A 22991-nucleotide genomic window follows, 5' to 3' on the forward strand; every position below is an offset into this window, starting at 1 on the left:
TGATAGTCTCCACTATTTGGCTTTTTAATGTCATTAACTTCTGCCTTCAAACTAATTATCTCTTTTCTTAGCTTATATAGGATTTCTCTATTGTACATTTTCTAACCTGAAAAGAGGAGCACTTAATTCATTACTTGTAAGCATCTTTTTTCTAATATACTAATTTAAAGCTAGAATTGCTCTTGAAGTACTGGTTTTGCTCTATTTCATAAGTTTTATGTATAATGTTTTCATTATTATTCAGTTGCTTTTATAATGCAGTTTAAACTTTATTTTATACAAATGAGATTTTTTTCAAATTTATATTTTATTTTTCAACTTTCTCTGTGTACTTTTTTTTTTTTTTTTTTTTTTTTTTTTTTTTTTATGCTGTACGCGGGCCTCTCACTGTTGTGGCCTCTCCCGTTGCGGAGCACAGGCTCCGGACGCGCAGGCTCAGCGGCCATGGCTCACGGGCCCAGCCGCTCCGCGGCATGTGGGATCCTCCCCGACCGGGGCACGAACCCGCGTCCCCTGCATCGGCAGGCGGACTCGCAACCACTGCGCCACCAGGGAAGCCCTCTCTGTGTACTTTTAAAATGTGTATTCTCAATTTGATGAATGGAGATTTCTGGATAATTTCTTTAGGTTAATAGTTTTAACTATGTCTTTCATATCAATACATCATTTATCCTCCTTGCTTCTCTGTATTTTTGATCATCAATAATCAAAAAAGTGTAAATTACACACAAATTATAAATCTTACTAATTCTATCAATAAATTGTCTACTAGTGGTACAGTTTCTAGTGACACTATCCTTAATGATAGTTTATATCTTAAATCTATATTTCATTTGTTATCAATCTAGCTATTCCATAAATAATTTTTTTCTCCAGTGAAGGTATTTATTTTTTGCTTCAAAATCAAGGGGAAAATCATCATTTTAACTAAATTAGGAGTAGCTCTGATCAAGGCTGGATTGCAGGTTTAGTTTTAGTTCAACTCTGTTTTTTTATGTCTTGAGGATAAGATTTGTCCCAAGTATTACTGATTCCCCCCATAAGCAGGATTTTGGACCAGAGGATTTAAAAAGAAGTTTCTGCACACCTAAGAAAAGACTGATTTTTCTGTAGTCTTGGTAACAATTAACCAAATACCACTTTGAAATTCATTTAACTGATTAAACCAGCATCTCAATAGCACAGTTTTCTCACAAACACAGCTTCATTATGGCAGCCCACCTACCAGTGACAGACCTGTACATCTGAAAGTCAGTCAGGCTTTTGTGAAGTCAGCAAAGGACTCACTTCAATGTCTAAACTTTGAAATTCAGCCATTCAGCAACTTCCACAATCTAGTGATCTTTAACTGCCAATGTTCAATCAATCTGTAAAACATTCTATTCTCAAAAAAACCCTCAAATCCTCAAACTCCATGCTTCCCCAAACCCCTGCTTCACTGTACCTAATATTCATAGCATACACTTGCTTAAGTAAGAAAAAAATCCGTTTTTGTTTCATCTGTCTCTTCCTACAACACTTGTTAAAGTCTCTCCTTCCAATATTTCTACTAAGCACCATGAGAATACACAGATCTCTTTGAAGATCAGCCACCAGCCTTCTATGCTGCTTTACAATTGGCAAAAGCACTTTAAGGAACTTTTTTTAATGGATCTTTAATGGATCTTAATTGCTTCACAATACTGTGTTAGTTTCTGTTGTACAACAAAGTGAATCAGTCATATGCATACATATGTTCCCATATCCCCTCCCTCTTGAGTCTACCTCCCACCCTCCCTATCCCACGTCTCTAGGTCATCGCAAAGCACCAAGCTTATCTCCCTGTGCTATGCTGCTGCACCCCACTAGCTAACAGATGGGAATTCTACAGAAGAACAAACAGTACAGTATTAAAAGTTCTCTTTTTTCTTGCAAATTCATCAGAAGCCTCTGTGTGTGACAGACTTAATCATCTGTCCACCTGTGCCCAGATACGGCAATTGGGCTACAGGATGGAAAGCAAACATTTGTCTCTGGTCCCCTATGAGAGTCTCTTATCTTTTGAAATTTAATTCTCTTACATTTCTTTGCATCCTCAGATACAAAGTGGTTTACTCATTTTGTCTAGTTATTCCTGCAGGAGCAGTGGACTGTATCCTATTTGTAAGAGGTATCTTTGTCTTTTAACTGATAAGGCTAGAATTTTACTTAAATTTTCAAAACTGTTGCTAGTTTGGACCTTTTTTTCACAACTAAACTTACTATTGCAGTTTGATTTATTTTTTAATGTCTTCTAAACTCTTTAAATTATATTTTTAAATTATATATCTCCATCCTAATAAGAAAATAATTTTAGCATGTCCTCAGACCTGTTGTTCCAACACTACAATTCCAGCATTATCTATACTTCCATCTAAATGTTAAATAGACTTTAATTCTGGGTCATTATGGCTGTACTTCCCCTTTCTTCTTCCACCTTAGGTATTCTTTTCAAGACAATAAGCCATATACCAAGTTACTGTCATCTTTATCTGACACAGGTCTTGCAGCATGCTCTGACTTTGCTCTCTTCCTTAACTGTTTTCATCCAAAACTGTTTTCAATATGGTTGTCTTTGGGGTGCATTTCTGGAGACTTTTCTGCTAGACAATATTTCTAACATGCCTTTGCATTTGAATGACAATTTGGCTGAATATTCAACTCTAGAGCCTAAGAGCTCTGTTTTATTCCTTAACAATTTCTGACAGATTTTCTGTTCGTCTCTGGTATAGGACTTGCTCTTTCCTCTTCACTCAGCATCAGAGTGTATGTTTTACCAACAGAAAGAGTCCTGCACCACAGTACTTTGGAAGAATTCTACAATATGGAAAATAAGTTGGCAATATATATGTTTTAATTATTTAATAATTCTATTTACAAAGCTAAAAATAGTGGTAATGAGTATTCTTTTCAACATTAGTTATAAAATGTCTAGACTTTTAGTGCGATAATATACATTTTCTAGAATGCAGATTTTGTACAAAATGCACAAATTTGAGATTCAGAAATGTCCTAATAGAAGCACACTTTTATATTTAGTGTGTCCAAATGTTGATAGGACTGGACTAAATGAAATGCTTAGGGCATTATTTTTGTTTAATTTTTTTGGCCATAAGATATCCATTTTTGTTAGTCATAACATATTTCCAAAGCAGGGACAGAGATAAAAAGGGAATAGGAATACAAAATAAAACCAAAACTTCTATCATTCTAATGAAAGACAGGAAAGGAAGGCACAATCGAAACATCAAAAAGTAGGAGGTAAAAAGAGTATACAGATATTGCAGAGATAAGTTAAAAATTAATTGGTTACCCTATTTATAAATAAATCCTTTTGCCAATGAAAGATGTAAATTATGAGATGTGGTATTTGATAGAGTCACACATAAAACTTAAGCATAAAAGAGAAATGAATCTTAAGTGATAGAATAAAAGTGATCAAGAAGAGGGAGACCTTCAAGATGGCAGAAGAGTAAGACGCGGAGATCACCTTCCTCCCCACAAATACATCAGAAATACATCTACATGTTGAAACAACTCCTGCAGAACACCTACTGAACTCTGGCAGAAGACCTCAGACCTCTCAAGAGGCAAGAAACTCCCAACGTACCTGGGTAGGGCAAAAGAAAAAAGATAAAAAAGAGAGACAAAAGAATAGGGACAGGATCTGAACTTCTGGTGGTAGCTGTGAAAGAGGAAAGGTTTCCACACAGCAGGAAGGCCCTTCACTGGCAGAGATGGGGGGTCGGCAGTAGGGAAGCTTCAGAGCCATGGAGGAGAGCGCAGCAACAGGGATGCAGAGGGCAAAGTGGAGAGATCCCCGCACAGAGGATTGGTGCCGACCGGCACTCACCAGCCCAAGAGGCTTGTCTGCTCCCCTGCCAGGGCGGGCGGGGCTGGCAGCTGAGGCTCGGGCTTCGGTCGGTCGGAGCGCAGGGAGAGGACTGGGGCTGGCGGCGTGATCACAGCCTGAAGGGGGGCTAGTGCACCACGGCTAGATGGGAGGGAGTCCGGGAAAAGTCTGGACCTGCCTAAGAGGCAAGAGACCACTGTTTCAGGATGCGCAAGGAGAGGGGATTAAGAGCGCTGCCTAAACGAGCTCCAGAGAAGGGCATGAGCCACGGCTATCAGCGCGGACATCAGAGACGGGCATGAGACGCTAAGGCTGCTGCAGCTGCCACCACCAAGAAGCCTGTGTGCAAGCACAGGTCACTATCCACATCTCCACTCCCGGGAGCCAGTGCAGCCCGCCACCGCCAGGGTCCCGGAACCCAGGGACAACTTCCCTGGGAGAATGCACGGTGCCTCAGCCTGGTGCAACGTCACGCTGGCCTCTGCCCCGTAGGCTCGTCCCGTATCCATATCCCTCCCTCCACCTGGCCTGCGTGAGCCAGAACCCCTGACTCAGCTGCTCCTTTAACCCCGTCCTGTCTGAGCAAAGAACAGATGCCCTCAGGTGACCTACGCGCAGAGGCGGGTCCAAATCGAAAGCTGAACCCCAGGAGCTGTGCGAAAAAAGAAGAGAAAGGGAAACGTCTCCCCGCAGCCTCAGGAGCAGCGGATTAAATCTCCACAATCAGCTGGATGTACCCTGCATCTGTGGAATACCTGAATAGACAACGAATCATCCCAAATTGAGGAGGTGGACTTTGGGAGCAAGGATATATATATTTTTTTTTTTCCCTTTTTCTTTTTTTGTGAGTGTGCATGTGTATGCTTCTTTGTGTGATTTTGTCTGAATAGCTTTACTTTTACCATTTGTCCTAGGGTTCTGTCTGTTGGATTTTTTTAATTTTGTTTTTGTACAGTTTTTAGCACTTGTTATCACTGGTGGATTAGTTTATGGTTTGGTTGCTCTCTTCTTATTTTTTTTATTACTTTTTAATATATTTATTTTTTATTCTTTATTTTAAAAACTTTTTATTTTATTTTACTTCTTTCTATCTTTCTTTCTTTTTTTCTCCCTTTTCTTCTGAGCCATGTGGCTGACAGTGTCTTGGTGCTCCGGCTGAGTGTCAGGGCTGTGCCTCTGAGGTGGGAGGGATGGGTTCAGGTCATTGGTCCACCAGAGACCTCCCAGCTCTACGTAATATCAAACGGCGAAAGCTCTCCTAGAGATCTCCATCTGAATGCTAAGACCCCGCTCCACTCAACGACCAGCAAGTTACAGTGCTGGACACCCTATGCCAGACAAATAGCAAGACAAGAACACAACCGCACCCATTAGCAAAGAGGCTGCCTAAAATCATAATAAGTTCACAGAAACCCCAAACACACCACCAGACGTGGACCTGCCCACCAGAAAGACAAGATCCAGCCTCATCCACCAGAACACAGGCACTAGTCCCCTCCACCAGGAAGCCTACACAAACCACTGAACCAACTTTAGCCACTGGGGACAGACACCAAAAACAACGGGAACTACGAACCTGCAGCTTGCAAAAAGGAGACCCCAAACACAGTAAGTTAAGCAAAATGAGAAGAAAGAGAAAAACAGAGCAGATGAAGGAGCAAGGTTAAAACTCACCAGACCTAACAAATGAAGAGGAAATGGGCAGTCTACCTGAAAAAGAATTCAGAGTAATGATAGTAAAGATGATCCAAAATCTAGAATGGAGAAAATACAAGAAACGTTCAACAGGGACCTAGAAGAAGTAAAGAGCAAACAAACAGTGATGAACAACACAGTAAGTGAAACTAAAAATTCTCTCGAAGGAATCAATAGCAGAATAACTGAGGCAGAAGAACAGATAAGTGACCTGGAAGATAAAATAGGGGAAATAACTATTGCAGAGCAGAATAAAGAAAAAAGAATGAAAAGAACTGAGGACAGTCTCAGAGACCTCTGGGACAATATTAAATGCACAAACATTCGAATTATAGGGGTCCCAGAAGAAGAAGAGAAAAAGAAAGGGACTGAGAAAATATTTGAAGAGATTATAGTTGAAAACTTCCCTAATATGGGAAACAAAATAGTCATTCAAGTCCAGGAAGTGCAGAGAATCCCATACAGGATAAATCCAAGGAGAAACAGGTCATAACACACATTAATCAAACAATCAACATTTAAATACAAAGAAAAAATATTAAAAGCAGCAAGGGAAAAGCAACAAATAACATAGAAAGAAACCCCATAAGGTTAACAGCTGATTTCTCAGCAGAAACTCTACAAACCAGAAGGGTGTGGTAGGACATATTTAAAGTGATGAAAGAGAAAAACCTACAACCAAGATTACTCTACCCAGCAAGGATCTCAATCAGATTTGACGGAGAAATTAAAAGCTTACAGACAAGCAAAAGCTAAGAGATGCAACACCACCAAACCAGCTTTACAACAAATGTTAAAGGAACTTCTCTAGGCAGGAAACACAAAAGAAGGGAAAGACCTACAATAACAAACCAAAAACCATTAAGAAAATGGTAACAGGAGTATACATATCGATAAATACCTAAATGTAAATGGATTAAATGCTCCAATGAAAAGACATAGACTGGCTGAATGGGTATAAAAACAAGACCCATATATATGCTGTCTACAAGTGGGTCTACAAGAGACCCACTTCAGACCTAGGGGCACACACAGACTGAAAGTGAGGAGATGGGAAAAGATATTCCATGCAAATGGAAACCAAAAGAAAGCTGGAGTAGCAATTCTCATGTCACACAAAATAGACTTTAAATTAAAGACTATTACAAGAGACAAAGAAGGACACTACATAATGATCAAGGGATCGATCCAAGAAGAAGATACAATTGTAAATATTTATGCACCCAACACAGGAGCACCTCAATACATAAGGCAAATGCTAACAGCCATAAAAGGGGAAATTAACAGTAACACAATCATAGCAGGGGAATTTAACACCCCACTTTCACCAATGGAATGATCATCCAAAATGAAAATAAATAAGGAAACATAAGATATAAATGATACATTAAACAAGATGGATTTCATTGATATTTATAGGACATTCCATCCAAAAACAACAGAATACACTTTCTTCTCAAGTGCTCATGGAACATTCTCCAGGATAGATCATATCTTGGGTCACAAATCAAGCCTTGGTAAATTTAAGAAAATTGAAATCGTATCAAGTATATTTTCCAACAACAACGCTATGAGGCTAGATACCAATTACAAGAAAAAATCTGTAAAAAATACAAACACATGGAAGCTAAACAATACATTACTTAATAACCAAGAGATCACTGAAGAAATCAAAAAATACTTAGAAACAAATGACAATGAAAACACGACGACCCAAAACCTCTGGGATGCAGCAAAAGCAGTTGTAACAGGGAAATTTATAGCAATAAAATCCTACCTCAAGAAACAAGAAACTTCTCAGATAAACAACCTAACCTTACACCTAAAGCAATTAGAGAAAGAAGAACAGAAAAACCCCAAAGTTAGCAGAAAGAAAGAAATCATAAAGATCAGATCAGAAATAAATGAAAAAGAAATGAAGGAAACAATAGCAAAGATCAATAAAATAAAGCTGGTTCTTCGGGAAGATAAACAAAATTGATAAACCATTCACCAGACTCATCAAGAACAAAAGGGAGAAGCCTCAAATCAACAGAATTAGAAATGAAAAGGGAGAAGTAACAACTGACACTGCAGAAATACAAAGGATCATGATAGATTACTACAAGCAACTATATGCCAATAAAATGGACAACCTTGAAGAAATGGACAAATTCTTAGAAAAGTACAACCTTCCAACATTGAACCAGGAAGAAATAGAAAATATAAACAGACCAATCAAGCACTGAAATTGAGACAGTGATTAAAAATCTTCCAACAAACAAAAGCCCAGGACCAGTTGGTTTCAGAGGCGAATTGTATCAAACATTTAGAGAAGAGCTAATAACTGTCCTTCTCAAACTCTTCCAAAATATAGTAGATGGAGGAACAGTCCCAAACTCATTCTACAAGATTAGCATCACCCTGATACCAAAACCAGGCAAAGATGTCACAAAAAAAGAAAACTACAGGCCAATATCTCTGATGAACATAGATGCAAAAATCCTGAAAAAATACTAGCAAACAGAATCCAGCAGCACATTAAAAGGATCATACACCATAATCAAGTGGGGTTTATCCCAGGAAGGCAAGGATTCTTCAATATATGCAAATCAATCAATGTGATACACCATATTAACAAATTGAAGGCGAAAACCATATTATCATTTCAAAAGATGCAGAAAAATCTTCTGACAAAATTCAACACTCATTTATGATAAATACACTCCAGAAGGTAGGCACAGAGGGAACTTACCTCAACATACTAAAGGCCATATATGACAAACCCACACCCAACATCGTTCCCAATGGTGAAAAACTGAGACTATTTTCACTAAGATTGGGAACAAGACAAGGTTGCCCACTCTCAGCATTATTATACAACATAGTTTTGGAAGTTTTAGCCACAGCAATCAGAGAAGAACAAGAAATAAGAGAATCCAAATCAGAAAAGAAGAAGTAACACTGTCACAGTTTGCAAATGACATGATAGTGTACATAGAGAATCCTAAGGACACTACCAGATAACTGCTAGTGCTAATCAATGAATTTCGTAAAGTAGCAGGATACAAAATTAATGCACAGAAATCTCTTGCATTCCTATACACTAATGATGAAAAATCTGAAAGAGAAATTAAGGAACCATACCAATTTACTATTGCAACAAAAAGAATAAAGAACCTAGGAATAAACCTACCTAAGGAGACAAAAGACCTGTATGCAGAAAACTATAAGACACTGATGAAAGAAATTAAAGAGGATACAAACAGATGGAGAGATATACCACGTTCTTGGATTGGAAGAATCAACACTGAAAATGACTCTACTACCCAAAGCAATCTACAGGTTCAATGCAATCCCTCTCAAACTGCCAATGACATTTTCCACAGAACTAGAACAAAAAATTTCACTATTTGTATGGAAACACAAATGACTCCTAATACCCAAAGCAATTTTAAGAAAAACGGAACTGGAGGAATCAGACTCCCTGACTTCAGACTATAGTACAAAACTACAGTAATCAATACAGTATGGTACTGGCACAAAAACAGAAATATAGATCAATGGAATAGGATAGAAAGCCCAGAGATAAACCCACACACATATGGTCACCTTACCTTTGATAAAGGAGGCAAGAATATACAGTGGAGAAAAGACAGCCTTTTCAATAGGTGGTGCTGGGAAAACTGGACAGTTACATGTAAAAGAATGAAATTAGAACACTCCTTAACACCATACACAAAAATAAACTCAAAATGGATTAAAGACCTAAATGTAAAGCCAACACTATAAAACTCTTAGAGGAAAACATAGGCAGGACACACTATGAAATAAATCATAGCAAGATCCTTATTTGACCCACCTCCTAGAGAAATGGAAATACAAAATACAAAATAATACAAAAATAATACAAAATAAACAAATGGGACTTAATGATTCTTAAAAGCTTTTGCACAGCAAGGAAACCATAAATGAGGTGGAAAGACAATCCTCAGAATGGGAGAAAGTATTTTCAAATGAAGCAAATGACAAAGGATTAATCTCCAAAATTTACAAGCAGCTCATGCAGCTCAATATCAAAAAAACAAACAACCCAACCCCAAAATGGACAAAAGACCTAAATAGACATTTCTCCAAAGAAAATATACAGATGGCCAATAAACACATGAAAGGATGCTCAGCATCATTCATCATTAGAGAAATACAAATCAAAACTACAATGAGGTATCACCTTACACCAGTCAGAATGGCCATCATCAAAAAATCTACAAACAATAAATGCTGGAGAGGGTGTGGAGAAAAGGGAACCCTCTTGCACTGTTGGTGGGAATGTAAATTGATAGAGCCACTATGGAGAACAATATGGAGTTTCCTCAAAAAACTAAAAATAGAACTACCATATGATCCAGCAATCCCACTGCTGGGCATATACCCTGAGAGAACGATAATTCAAAAGGAGTCATGTACCACAATGTTCATTGCAACTCTATTTACAACAGCCAGGACATGGAAGCAACCTAAGTGTCCATCGACAGATGAATGGATAAAGAAGATGTGGCACATATATACAATGGAATATTACTCAGCCACAAAAAGAAACAAAATTGAGTTGTTTGTAGTGATGTAGATGGTCCTAGAGACTGTCATACAGGGTGAAGTAAGTCATAAAGAGAAAAACAAATACCATATCCTAACATATATATATGGAATCTTAAAAAAAATAAAAAGGTTATGAAGAACCTAGGGGCAGGACAAGAATAAAGACGGAGATGTAGAGAATGGACTTGAGGACATGGGGAGGGGGAAGGTTAAGCTGGGATGAAGTGAGAGAGTGGCATGGACATATATACACTACCAGATGTAAAACAGATAGCTAGTGGGAAGGAGCCGCATAGCACAGGGAGATCAGCTCGGTGCTTTGTGACCACCTAGATGGGTGAGATAGGGAGGGTGGGAGGGAGATGTAAGTGGGAGGAAATATGGGGATATATGTATATGTAAAACTGATTCTCTTTGTTACAAAGCAGAAACTAACACACCATTGTAAAGCAATTATACTCCAATAAAGATGTTATAAAAAATTTTTAAAAAAAAGAAATAAAAAGTGATCAAGAAAATAATCAACTGGAAGTTCTTATAGCTGGATTATATAAGCCACATAAAAATTAAGGAAGCTCTTTGGTGCTGAGTAGTTAATACGGCTATAGAAACAACAGAGAAACATGATACTGGAATCTCAGAAAGGCCAATTTTATATCATTTCTTGGAAGTGATATATGTGTGTAAGATTGTGAGCGTGGGCCCTCGGCCATCCTGCCCATATTAGAATCCCACCTCCATCTCTTCGGTGAGACAAGTCAATTCTCTGACACTCAGTTTCCTCTTTGGTTAAACATATGTGTATTTATATTTGGAAATGTATGTCTACATTTATTATTAGTTATTTATTGTATTAGTCAAGTTCCAAACAAGAGATAAAAACCGAGCAGTACATTGCACAGAGATGGTTTAAGAATTATTACCTGTACCAGGGAAGAAACTATATCTGTGTGAAGAGAACACGAATGACTGCTGTGGTGTTGAGGAAGAGTGCCCCGAAAAGGAACATACTTTGACACAGGCTTCCCTCCCAGTGCTCTGATTCAGATCTCATTGTAGAAGTTGTAGTTGTGGTCCTCTGGATGGCAATGTAATTTCCTGGGTTTCCCAGGCCAGAGGTGGTCCACAATTTGTGCAGGCTAGCAACGCTGGTGAGGGTGCATGAAGAAGGAGTCAGAGAGCCTGCAGCCACTCGCCAGCTGGGTGGTTTGGGGTCTGGAGGTACAGGAGCTGCAAGGGAATGTGTAGGCGTGCAGGCTGACTGAGGTCGGCAGGCAGTGTGAAAACAAGTTAGGGTGTTTGAAGCCTGTTCAGTGCAACTCAAGGTCTAAGATGTATATCTGTGTCAGAGGTTTGTGGCAAGGTGGAACCCAGAGAGTAACTTCCAGTTTCCCCATGGTGCATCTTCTGTAGGATGAATATAATCCCACCTCCCTAGCCACTATCCTTACTAAAAGCTTTCTTAACAGGAACTACATCACTCTTCGCCTTCTATTTGTTTTCTATGGGAAGTTGTTCACAACGTGATACTCTGTATTTCTAGAAATCACAGATTTTTCTGGCACCTTTTATATTAGAGTTTAACAGTGGAAACTCACTTTTCAATTGTGCTGTCAAAAATAACCTGACTGTTATAAATGTGCCATAAAGATCTATCGTATTTCATTCTAAAAGACAAAACTCTTGACATAAGATGCTGTGTTGTAACACCCTGCCAATGTCTTCTCTTACAGTCCCTTAAGAATGAGAGAAGCGACAAATGCTGCTGTCACTATGTGAACAAGGGGATGAAATGCACTCCTTCTATCTTCTCCAAACACGAGAATTTTTGCATTACAGTCTAAAACAGAGGAAGAAAATACCTGAAGCATGTTGATATTCTGTGTATATTATTTCTGCATTCTTGAAATCATTAATGATAATAGTACTATTAGATTCTCCTTGGAATCAGTTACTTAAGGCAGATGTTGAGAAAGTAAAACTATAAGATCAGTAAAGATAAAATAAAAAGTTCCACCTACATTTTAGTCAACTTAAATGTGAAAGAAGAGGTTTAGAGGGCTTTAAGACATCTGGGTAAACTTGCTTCCAATATATGACTTTGAATTAGTCACTTTACTACCCTAAGAATGAATTTTCTCATCCATAAATTGGGTTTGATTTCTAAAGCCTGCAAAAGATATTTTAATAACCCTATGAAATATTTTATATAAATATTGTCGGAAGAAGTCAGTTAGGAGATTTAAGAAACAAATATTCACTACCATGAATATACAAGTTTAATATCTTTTACTTCCTTGAACACATATCAAGCTTTAGGTATAAATACATAGGCTCTTTTAACTATGCTTAAACCAATTAGTAGAACAGAGAGTAAGTTAAGCTGAATTGCTGACAGCAAAGTTGAGAAGGGAACGGAGAAAAGCTTAATATTCAAGGCATTCAGTGACTTCGAGATCAACTGTCTATAATTTTTGGTAATGCTGCGAGCAGTGGTTGGCAACTTGAAGAATCATTCTGGCCCTTGCTGAAAAATATTCTGAACTGTTAAATACACTTGCATATTTATAACATTTTTTACTAGTACAGTTATTGAGTTTGTAAAGTATATCCATAGTTTATTTTTGTGTTTTGTTTACTGTGTGCACATTCTAGTCTTTGTGACTACCTTTCCCCTTTTTATAGGCATGTGGTGAATATTATGTTCATTTAACAAAAAGACATAATGAGCACAAAGATGTTAAATGATAAGCAAATTTATGCAACTAAATGGCTAAACAAATATACTATAGCATGAGATATTAGGAGCACAGGCCTTGAGGTGAGACCATCAGCGTTTGACCTCTGACTCTGCAATAAACTGTAAGATAATGAGCAAGTTACCTCAATTTAAGGCCCAGAATTCTCATCTGAAAAATGGGTATAATAATAGAACCTATATCATAAGGTTGTTGTGGGGATTAATTAGAGATTGGATTGGAGTACCATTCAAAGTAGCAGTAAATATTTGGATGTACTTCTGCTAACACTCTTGGAAAATTAATTTATCTATCACCTAGTGCTATAGTTACTTGTTTATAAAGGTTTCTCTGTACTAGATTATATGTTACTCCAGAGAACACATGATATTTATGTTTTCATTTGACACAATAATTCTAATTCTTTTTACATGCAGTATAGGTGCTGCATTAACGTTGTTGAATAACTGAATGGCTAAATGAAAACAGGATCAGGAATACCGACTCTCAATCTAAGGACTAGAGTTGATTCTACTAACGTTTCAAAATGTATCAACTGCTCTATTTCCTAGAGTATCCAGTAAGTATGACCTTTAGAACTTCTGGCAATAGTGACAGAGGTTAGGTAAACAAGATAATGCAAAAAAAGATAATGGGCAAGATTAGGTAGAAAATGAAGAAATGGGAAATTTAACAATTTTAAAAAAATAACCGTGAGATTAAGGTTACTAAAACAACCTGTCCTGTGTGAATGAATTTGGACACAGGCAGAAACATCATTCAGTGATTAAAAACAGTTGCTAAATTAAAACTGTCAACACAAAAGTAATTTATTAAAAATAATTAAAAGACCATCCCTATCATAGTCATTTACATCATAATGAGCCAATTATTCTTTGCTATAAAAATTTACTGAATCTCAATGGCAAGTAGAGAGGACACAAAATTACGGTCGCAGTGGAGCTACCATGATGTTTTCCCTTTGTAATTTTTCACAATATATTTTGTAAATTATTCAGAATTTAACACAGCCATAATAATATTAATGATTAACCATTACATTTTGCAATGTTGATAAAAAACTATATATAAAATGCATATAGTGAAACATTAGAGTGCAGTAGTTAAGACGTGGACTCTGAAGTAATTCCACATAGTTTCATAACTTAGAAAGTAATATCATTTCTTTGCTTTAGCTTTCTCATTTATAAAATGGGAAAATAATTTTTAGTTTCCCGATGGGAAATTCTGAGGAATAAAATCAATAACATGCAGAGTTTTACCTAAATGCCTGATATTGATAAGCACTGAATAAATAGCAATTATTATCATTATCATTATTACTGTATGAATTCATCTACTCAAGAGCAAAACAAAATAAAACATAGGGATATACAATTTCAAGATGATAATAGGAAATTATACAGTTATTCCTTTATTTCCAATAGATCACAATTTAAAAAGGTTGTTTGTTTTCAGTTTGGGGCAATTATGAATGTGGTACAATTAATAATGCTCTCCACCCCCAAAATATACAATTCTTAATTTCTGGAACCTGTGAATGTTACCTTATTTGACAAAGACTTTGAAGATGTGATTAAATTAAATATTTTGAGATGAAGGATTATCCTGGATTATCTGGTTCAGTCATAAATACAATCACAGGTGTCCTTATAAGGGAGAGACCAAGGGAGCTCACACACAGAGGAGGAGAAGGTCTACCACAATATTACTACAGAGGGAGGTGGAGGTTAGGTGATCTGAATGCAAAACAAGGAATGCGGTAGCCTAGTGGAAGCTGGCAAAGTCAAGGAGTACATGCTTCCCCAGGGACCCTAGAGGGAGTGTGGTCTGCTGACACCTTGATTTTTGGCAAGTGATACTGATATGGACTTCTGGCTTCTGGAATTGTGATAGAACAAATATCTGTTGTTTAAAGCTACCAGGTCTGTGGTCATTTGTTACAGCAGCAGCAAGAAACTAATACAATTAATTAATCTGCTATAAATATTCCTGTATAGAATTTTTATGAACATAAGTTTTAATATCTGTGGGTCAAATGCCCAGGAGTATAATAGCTAGGTTATATGGAAATTGCAAATTTAATTTTATAAGAAACTCCCCAAGTTTTCCAAATGGCTTTATCATTTTCACCTACTCATCAGTGATGTATGTATGATCTGGTTTCTCTGCACCCTCGCCAGAATGTAAGGCTGTCACTATTTTAAAATGTTACCTTTGTGTTAAGTGTGTAGTGACATCTCATTATAGTTTTAATTCGCATTTTCCTACCAGTAGTGATATTAAACATGTTTTCAAGTGCTTATTTACCATCTGCTCATCTTCTTCTTTGTAATGTCTATGTTGTTTGCCCATTTTCTAATTTGACCATTATTTACTGTTAAGTTTTGAAAGTTCTTTAGATATTCTAGATACAGGTCTTTTTTCAAATATATGTCTTAAAAATATTTTCTCTAGCCTGTAGTCTGTCTTTTCATTTTCTTAGTGGTGACTATCACAGAGCATAGTTTTCATTTTGATGAAGTCTAATTTATCATTTTTTTTAATTAATATGTTTTTTATTGTCAAGTCTAAGAACTCTTTTCCCAATCTTTCCTCCATTGAATTGTTTTTTTCACCTTTGTCAAAAATCGGTTGATCATATGTGTATGGGTCTATTTCTGGGTTATCCATTCTGTTCTATTAATCTATGTGCCTATATCTGTGCCAATACCACATGCCTTATCTTAGTTGTAATCCTTAATATTGGGTTGAGTGATTCCTCGTACTTCATACTTCTTTTTCAAGATTGTTCTAACTATTCTACAGCTTGTTACCTTCAATAACATTTTAGAATAAGCTTGTCTATATATGCAAAAGTCATTTACAAGTTTTTAATAGCAATTGTACTAAACCTATAATTTTTTACTATGTTGAGTCTTCCATTCCATGAACACAGTATATCTTTTCATTTTTAAATTCCTTTCTTCAGCATATTGTAATTTTCAGTGCACAGATCTTATACATGCTTTGTTAAGTTTCTACTTAAGTACTGGTTCATCAATTGTAACAAATGTACCCCACTAATGCAAGATGTTATCAATAGAGGAAACTGGGCAGAGGGAGGAGGGTGGAAAAGGTATATGAGAACTGTGTACTTGCTCTTTAATTTTTCTATAAACCTAAAACTGCTCTAAGAAATAAAATCTATTAGCTAAATATAGGAGGAATGGAATATTATTATAATTAGGTACCCTGAATAAGACAATAGCACAAAAGAAAAAGTAGTAATAACAATTATTACCATTAACATCATCAGGTTATTTCATTTCTGTAAGAATACATGTCTAGAGCCAATGAATCAATGATATCAGAATAGCAATAGGAAGATCTCTGACCTTAGATATCTATGTACAGGTAATTATCATGCATGCGTGTAGGCAAAAGAAATAGATTCTCAGACATAGAAGAAATCCTACGCATGCCAGTTTTTGAGGGAACAGTAACTCAAAATAACAAAACTGCCCATATATATCTGGAGGGAGAGAGACAGAAATAGAGAAATTTTCAGTTTAATGTTTCACACAAAATGATTTAGGGAAAATCATATAACTAAAGCTTAAATGCCTGTCTAAATATTTGTTGATTATAAGCTATAAAGTTTAATAAATTTTCCAAATTTTCTTAAAATAGAAAAAATATATAATAAATGTAAACAATAATAACATTTAGAATGTAAATTCTAGATATTTTTTTAAAAAAATAACCTTGAATGTTGGGCTAAGAGAAGAACATACTGCATTGAAACAGTTCTAATTCTTTTCTGGGAGATCATGAAAGAGAAAATGTAACAATTTTACTTTTTTCATATTGATTTTTAAAAATAGCCAAAAGGGGCTTCCCTGGTGGTGCAGTGGTTGAGGGTTCGCCTGCCGATGCAGGGGACATGGGTTCGTGCCCCGGTCCGGGAAGACCCCACATGCCGCAGAGCGGCTGGGCCCGTGAGCCATGGCCGCTGAGCCTGCGTGTCCGGAGCCTGTGCCCCACAACGGGAGAGACGACAACAGTGAGAGGCCCGCGTACCGCAAAAAAAAAAAAAAAAAAAAAAAAAGCCAAAAGTGTTTGCTATATGTATAAGATAAACCACTACTGGAAAGCCAATAAGGTATAGATTTTTAAACCAGTAGAGAAAACAAAACAAACTCAACAAAACATAATGCAATTCCCAAGGCTTTTCAGGGAACACTGGGGCTAATAACTTTCCATCTTCTCATCACACTCCAATTAACCCATTCTATTCAGCTTCCTCTTCTCTGTTCAAATCAGCTACTACACCTGTGTTTGCTTTCTATTACCCACAGATCATTGCTCCTTCTCTAGTTCATTTGTCCTTGTGTGATCATGGATTTTTTAGGCCATTTGTCTATTATTTACTCTCATTTTATATATCAAAATTAAAACCTAATGTAATTAAATGGCTACATAGGAAAATTATTGACACATTGGCTATAGTAAATAGTTATAAAATCTCTCTAATTAATATAATTTTGGTGATATTTTTATCCACACACATTAAGATGCCACAATAAGTAGCGCTTTTACATAAAAATATCAGAGAAGTATTAAAACTCTGATGGTAACCCCTTATCCAAGACCACTTCATGTGGTTGCGGGTAATGAAGAGCAACTCTCCTATTAGTGTTAAGCACATGACTCTGACGTGAGTGGTGGCCCTTGGGATCATGCACCTATTTATAATTGTGTGTCGATACATACAACCTTCAGGGACAGCAGGGGAAGGCCCTAATCTGAATCAGGAATTCTCTATTGGTGTTCATTCCATAAAAAGCTCTTAATGGCAATAAAATTTTAAATGGTAAAGTATTAGATTGAGATTAGAAATATATCTCTCATAACTATGGTTAGTAATATTGCCACCCAGTTATTTAATTCTCACAAGTTACTGAAATAATTTTCTTTATCGAACTTTTACGTAATAAACTGCAATTGTAACACAATAAGGGGAAAACAGGCATTAAACAAAATGTAAAAACAGGAATCAAATTTATAATGTTATGAGCATGATACACATATCTCATTGAAATAACAATAGCAAAACTAACAACAATAATACCATGCATAGTAACAATAATACCGTACTTTCAGCAGTACTTCTTGTCTACTAGGCAATGTTTTAAGGAATTTACACACACACACACATTTACACACATACACACATATACACATACACAGATGCACATACACACACATACTCATTCAATCCTCATAACAACTCCATGGGGATTTTATCTTTCACTAGTCACTTCCCTTCTTTTTCCAACTTACATGGTACAAGATAAATTCATGAAACAATATTTTAAAGCATCTTCTAAACTTAGTGCAGAGTAGAAGTTAGTAGGCTTATCACAATTATTGTGTTGTATTTCACAATTTTTTAGATATCTTGTTAAAATTCAGAGATCTATAAATAAACCACAAGAAGACTGAAATCACTCAAATTGCACACATATACAGCAGGAGCCATTTCAACTTATTTGTCAATTTTCCTTAAATGATTGAAAAAAGTAAAAAATGGCCAATGGAAGCTGAATAAGTCCATATTTATTGATTGACTCTATTAATGATAATATGCTCATTGGTAAACTAAGTCTCCCTATACAGGTGTAGTTTCTTAGTAATTATACGACCTATATGATCAACATTACTTCAAAATAAATTCCGAGATAACTGAATATTGGTATTGAATAAAAGTTGTTTGCATTCAGGTAGACATGCGCGTTGGCATTTATTATGATTTTCTCCTCCAATTAGACTAGTCAAATACAAAGACTCAAAGGGAAATTTTATATTGTTAGATTGTTAGAAATTAGTGGCTTTTGGTGGAAAATTCCTGTTTCTTCAGCACTTCTATGTGTTTTTATAGGACATTATTATATCCCTAAACTCACTGCTACTCAGTGGAGTACAGTACCTGCCACAAATCTGAAATGCCCAAGTATAGCTCTGATAACAAAATCAATTCTTCTCCTTGTATTTCTTACCAAGTCGTTTCTTTCACACACACCCTTTCCAATTTCCTTTCTGATTTCATTTTTTTTTCACCTGATTTTCAAAGTCCTTTTGATAATCAAATCACTAAACATCATTCACTCATTGCACTTCTGAGGATCAGATCTGTCACTGGCTTATATACTTTTTTGCCCAGCACTGATTTTGATTCATGCCTTAGAATGTCAGAGCCTAAAAGGACAATTCCACTTTCACTTTTCAGAGCCAGTTTCAATATCAACTTTAATTGAGTAGATAGTATTTAATATAGTTCTCTTCCAGCAGGCAATAATCGTTTACCCCAAGGTTCTCTGTCTTATATTAAACAGAAGAATGCTGACTCAGAGGCTTTTGTTGTGTTTTGTTTTTACTCTTGCTCTCACTTTAACTTGGCTTGAGCAAAAGTTTTACAAGTTGAAATCCCATACTGCCTGAAATACAGACCTTTTAAAAAAGCATTACTTAGTGTATTAAAAAGGTAATTGAGTTTAATTTTTAAACTTCTATATCTTTAAAGTCATAGGAATATAAGTGGTATTGGTTATAGTGCAATCGATTGAATGTTTCCCCCAAATTCATATGTTGAATCGTAATCCCCAGCGTGATGATATTAGCAGGTGGGGCATTTGGGAGGTGATTTGGCCATGAGGGTGGAGCCCCTGTGAATAGGATTGATGCTCTAATAAAAGAGATCCTAGAGAGTTCCCTTGTCCATTCTGCCATGTGAGGAGAGGGTGAGATCTCATCAGACACATCTTGATCTAGGATTTCTCAGTCTCCAGAACTGCAGGAAATCCATTTGTTTATGAGCCACCTAGTCTATGGTGTTCTATTCCAGCAGCCTGAACAGACTTATAGAATAAGACATAAAGAATAATTTAAAATAAAGTAAAAGGAATATATATTTATAATCTCAGTATTGGCTATATACTTAGAAATTATTTGATTAGCTATCTGTGATCATTATAGTCCAAATTGTATTGCCAAATTTACATATCAAGTAAAAAAATTAAATCTTTTAAAATAAACACATTTCTTAATTGTCATATCAACTCTGCCTTATATATATGAGCCAATATTTGGTGTATGGCAATTTAATTAGCATAATCCCCACTCAGAAATTCTGAAAAATTTATTACTCTAAGCTGGCAAAAATTCCTCAGCTTATCTTCAAATTCTCCAAGCCACTCCTACTCAAGTTTTTGCCTGTATTTCCATATACAATAGTAAACTGAGGCTAATGTTTAAAGAGAAACAAATATTAAAAATAGAGTCAAGATTTTTGGTTTCTGGTTCTGCAAGTAAGGAGCTTGGAAGTCACCACTCTGTCCTAACAGCAAGTAAAAAGCTGAACAGACTGAAAAATCAACAATTCTTCTTGTATCCATAAGAGAGGAAGGACACTGGGCAAATTGCTGCAGCCAAGATCAGTGAGACAGACATGCAAATACAGGGAATCACAGCTTACTAGAGCAGAGACTCAAGATATCAGCACTGGAGAGGAAAACCTGAACTGTACTGACAAATTGTTGGAGGATCAATGTGAACAAGTCCGAGAGTTAACTACTCCAGGGGTGCTAGCCATAGGTGGATCACCCCAATACTGAGAGAGTCCCTCCAGGAGGCCAACCAGGCTTTCACAGTATCAGAGGAAAAAGAATCTGGGATTTGGCAGGGGTTGGGGAAAAACTCTGAAATTTATCAGAGCCCCATGTTCTTCATAACAAGTCCTGCCCTCAGAGGAAACTTGTTAACCAGAGCCTAACCTGCTAGTTTATAACTATCCTGGGGGAAGGGAAATGCCCAACTGCGGCCAGCTCTAGCCTTCCACATAAGAGAAGAGATAAACTCACCTCCAGCCCACTTTGTCTCACCAGAGGGAGGAGAACAAAATCAAAACAAAACTGAGAAACACCTGAAGTGCATAGGGCAGAGGCATAGGCTTACTGAAAGGTTGAGACCTAATCATGGGACTGCAGAACACTTTACTCCACCACATTACTAAAGGCCTATTTACAGCAGTTCCTTTTAACCAGTACATTATGGCTGTCCATCAAAAAAAAAAAAAAAAAGAACAAAAAGCTTGCCAAGTATACCAAAAGGCAAAAAAACACAATTTGAAGAAAGTAAGCAAGCATCAGAACCAGACATGTGAGGGATGTTAGAATAATCAGACCAGGAATTTAAAACAACTATGATTAATATGTTAAGGGTTCTAAAGGATAAAATAGACAACATACAAGAGCAAAGGGGCATTGTAAGTGGAGACGTGGAAATCCTAAGAAAGAACCAAAAAAAAATGCTGAAGATCAAAAACATTTTAACAGAAATGAAGTATGCTTTGATGTGCTTATTAGTAGACTGGACACAGTTGAGGAAAAAATCTTTGAGCTAGAAAATATATTAATAGATTCCTCAAAAACTCCAAAGCAAAGAAAACAAAGATTGTTTAAAAAACTCAGAAAATCCAAGGAGTTTGGGACAATTAGAAAAGGTGTAACATGTAATGGGAGTGCCACAGGAAGAGGAAAGAGAGAAGGAAGAGAAGAAATATTTCAAACGATAATGACTGAGAATTTCTCCAAATTGATGTCAGACACCAAACCACAGATAAACAAAATTCAGAGAACACCAAATGGGATAAATGACAACTAAAACTACACAAAGGCATATCACTTTCAAACTACACAAAATAAAAGATAAAGGTAAAAAACAACTTACCTATAGAGGAACAGAGAAGAATGATGTTCAACTTCTCCTCAGAAACCATACAAGCAAGATGAGAATGGATGAAATACTTAAACTGTTGAGAGAAAAGAAACAGCAACTTAGAATTCAGTACCCTTCAAATTAACCTTCAAAAGTCAAGGAGAAATAAAGACTTTCTCAGACAAACAAAAATTGAGGGGTTTTGTTGTCTGTAGACCTGCCTCGCAAAAAATGTTAAAATAAGTTATTTACAGAGAAAGAAAATAGCACAGGTAAAAAACTTAGATTTACGTAAGGTAACAAAGAGTATCAAAAAAGGAATAAGTGAAGGTAAAATAAAAACTTTTACATTTTTTTCTATTCTTTATTGATCTAACAGATAATGGTATCTAAAAAAAGTCAATAAAATATTTGATTATGTATATTTATGTACTTATTATATACGTGTGTATATATATCTATATATATGCTTATACATATATATGCTTATATAATTGAAATGAATAACAGCAATGGTACAAGGGGCAGGAGGAAGAAAGGGATTGGGATTATTTTGTTATTAAAAGGTACTTACACTACCCATGAAGTGGTATAGTGCTATATGAAAGTAGACTTATATTAGCTGGAAATGTATATTGCAAATTCTAGGACAACCACTTAAAAGAGTAAAAAACAAAAGTAAAACTAATATTATAAGAAATGAGAATAAATGGAACTATATATCAATTAAAACCACAAAAAGCAGAAAAAGAGTGGAAGACAAACACGGTAACATTGAACAAGGGTAACAAATAGAAAACAGTAACAAATATTATGGACATTAATCCAACTATATCAGTAAACACTTTGAATGTCAGTAGTGTAAGTGCACCAGTTAAAACAAAGAGATTGTCAGAATAGAGTTAAAAAAAAAAAAAGGGAACAAACTACATGTTGTCTATAAGAAATGCACTTTAGGGTTCCGGGAAGATGGCGGAAGAGTAAGACGTGGAGATCACCTTCCTCCCCACAGATACACCAGAAATACATCTACACGTGGAACAACTCCTACAGAACACCTACTGAACGCTGGCAGAAGACCTCCGACCTCCCAAAAGGCAAGAAACTCCCCACGTACCTGGGTAGGGCAAAAGAAAAAAGAATAAACAGAGACAAAAGGATAGGGACAGGACCTGCACCAGTGGGAGGGAGCAGTGAAGGAGGAAAGTTTTCCACACACTAGAAGCCCCTTCACGGGCGGAGACTGGGGGTGGCAGAGTGGGAAAGCTTCCTAGCCGCGGAGGAGAGCACAGCAACAGGGGTGCGGAGGACAAAGTGGGGAGATTCCCGCG

This window comes from Phocoena sinus, chromosome 14, assembly GCF_008692025.1.
Source record: "Phocoena sinus isolate mPhoSin1 chromosome 14, mPhoSin1.pri, whole genome shotgun sequence".
Lineage (NCBI taxonomy): Eukaryota > Metazoa > Chordata > Mammalia > Artiodactyla > Phocoenidae > Phocoena > Phocoena sinus.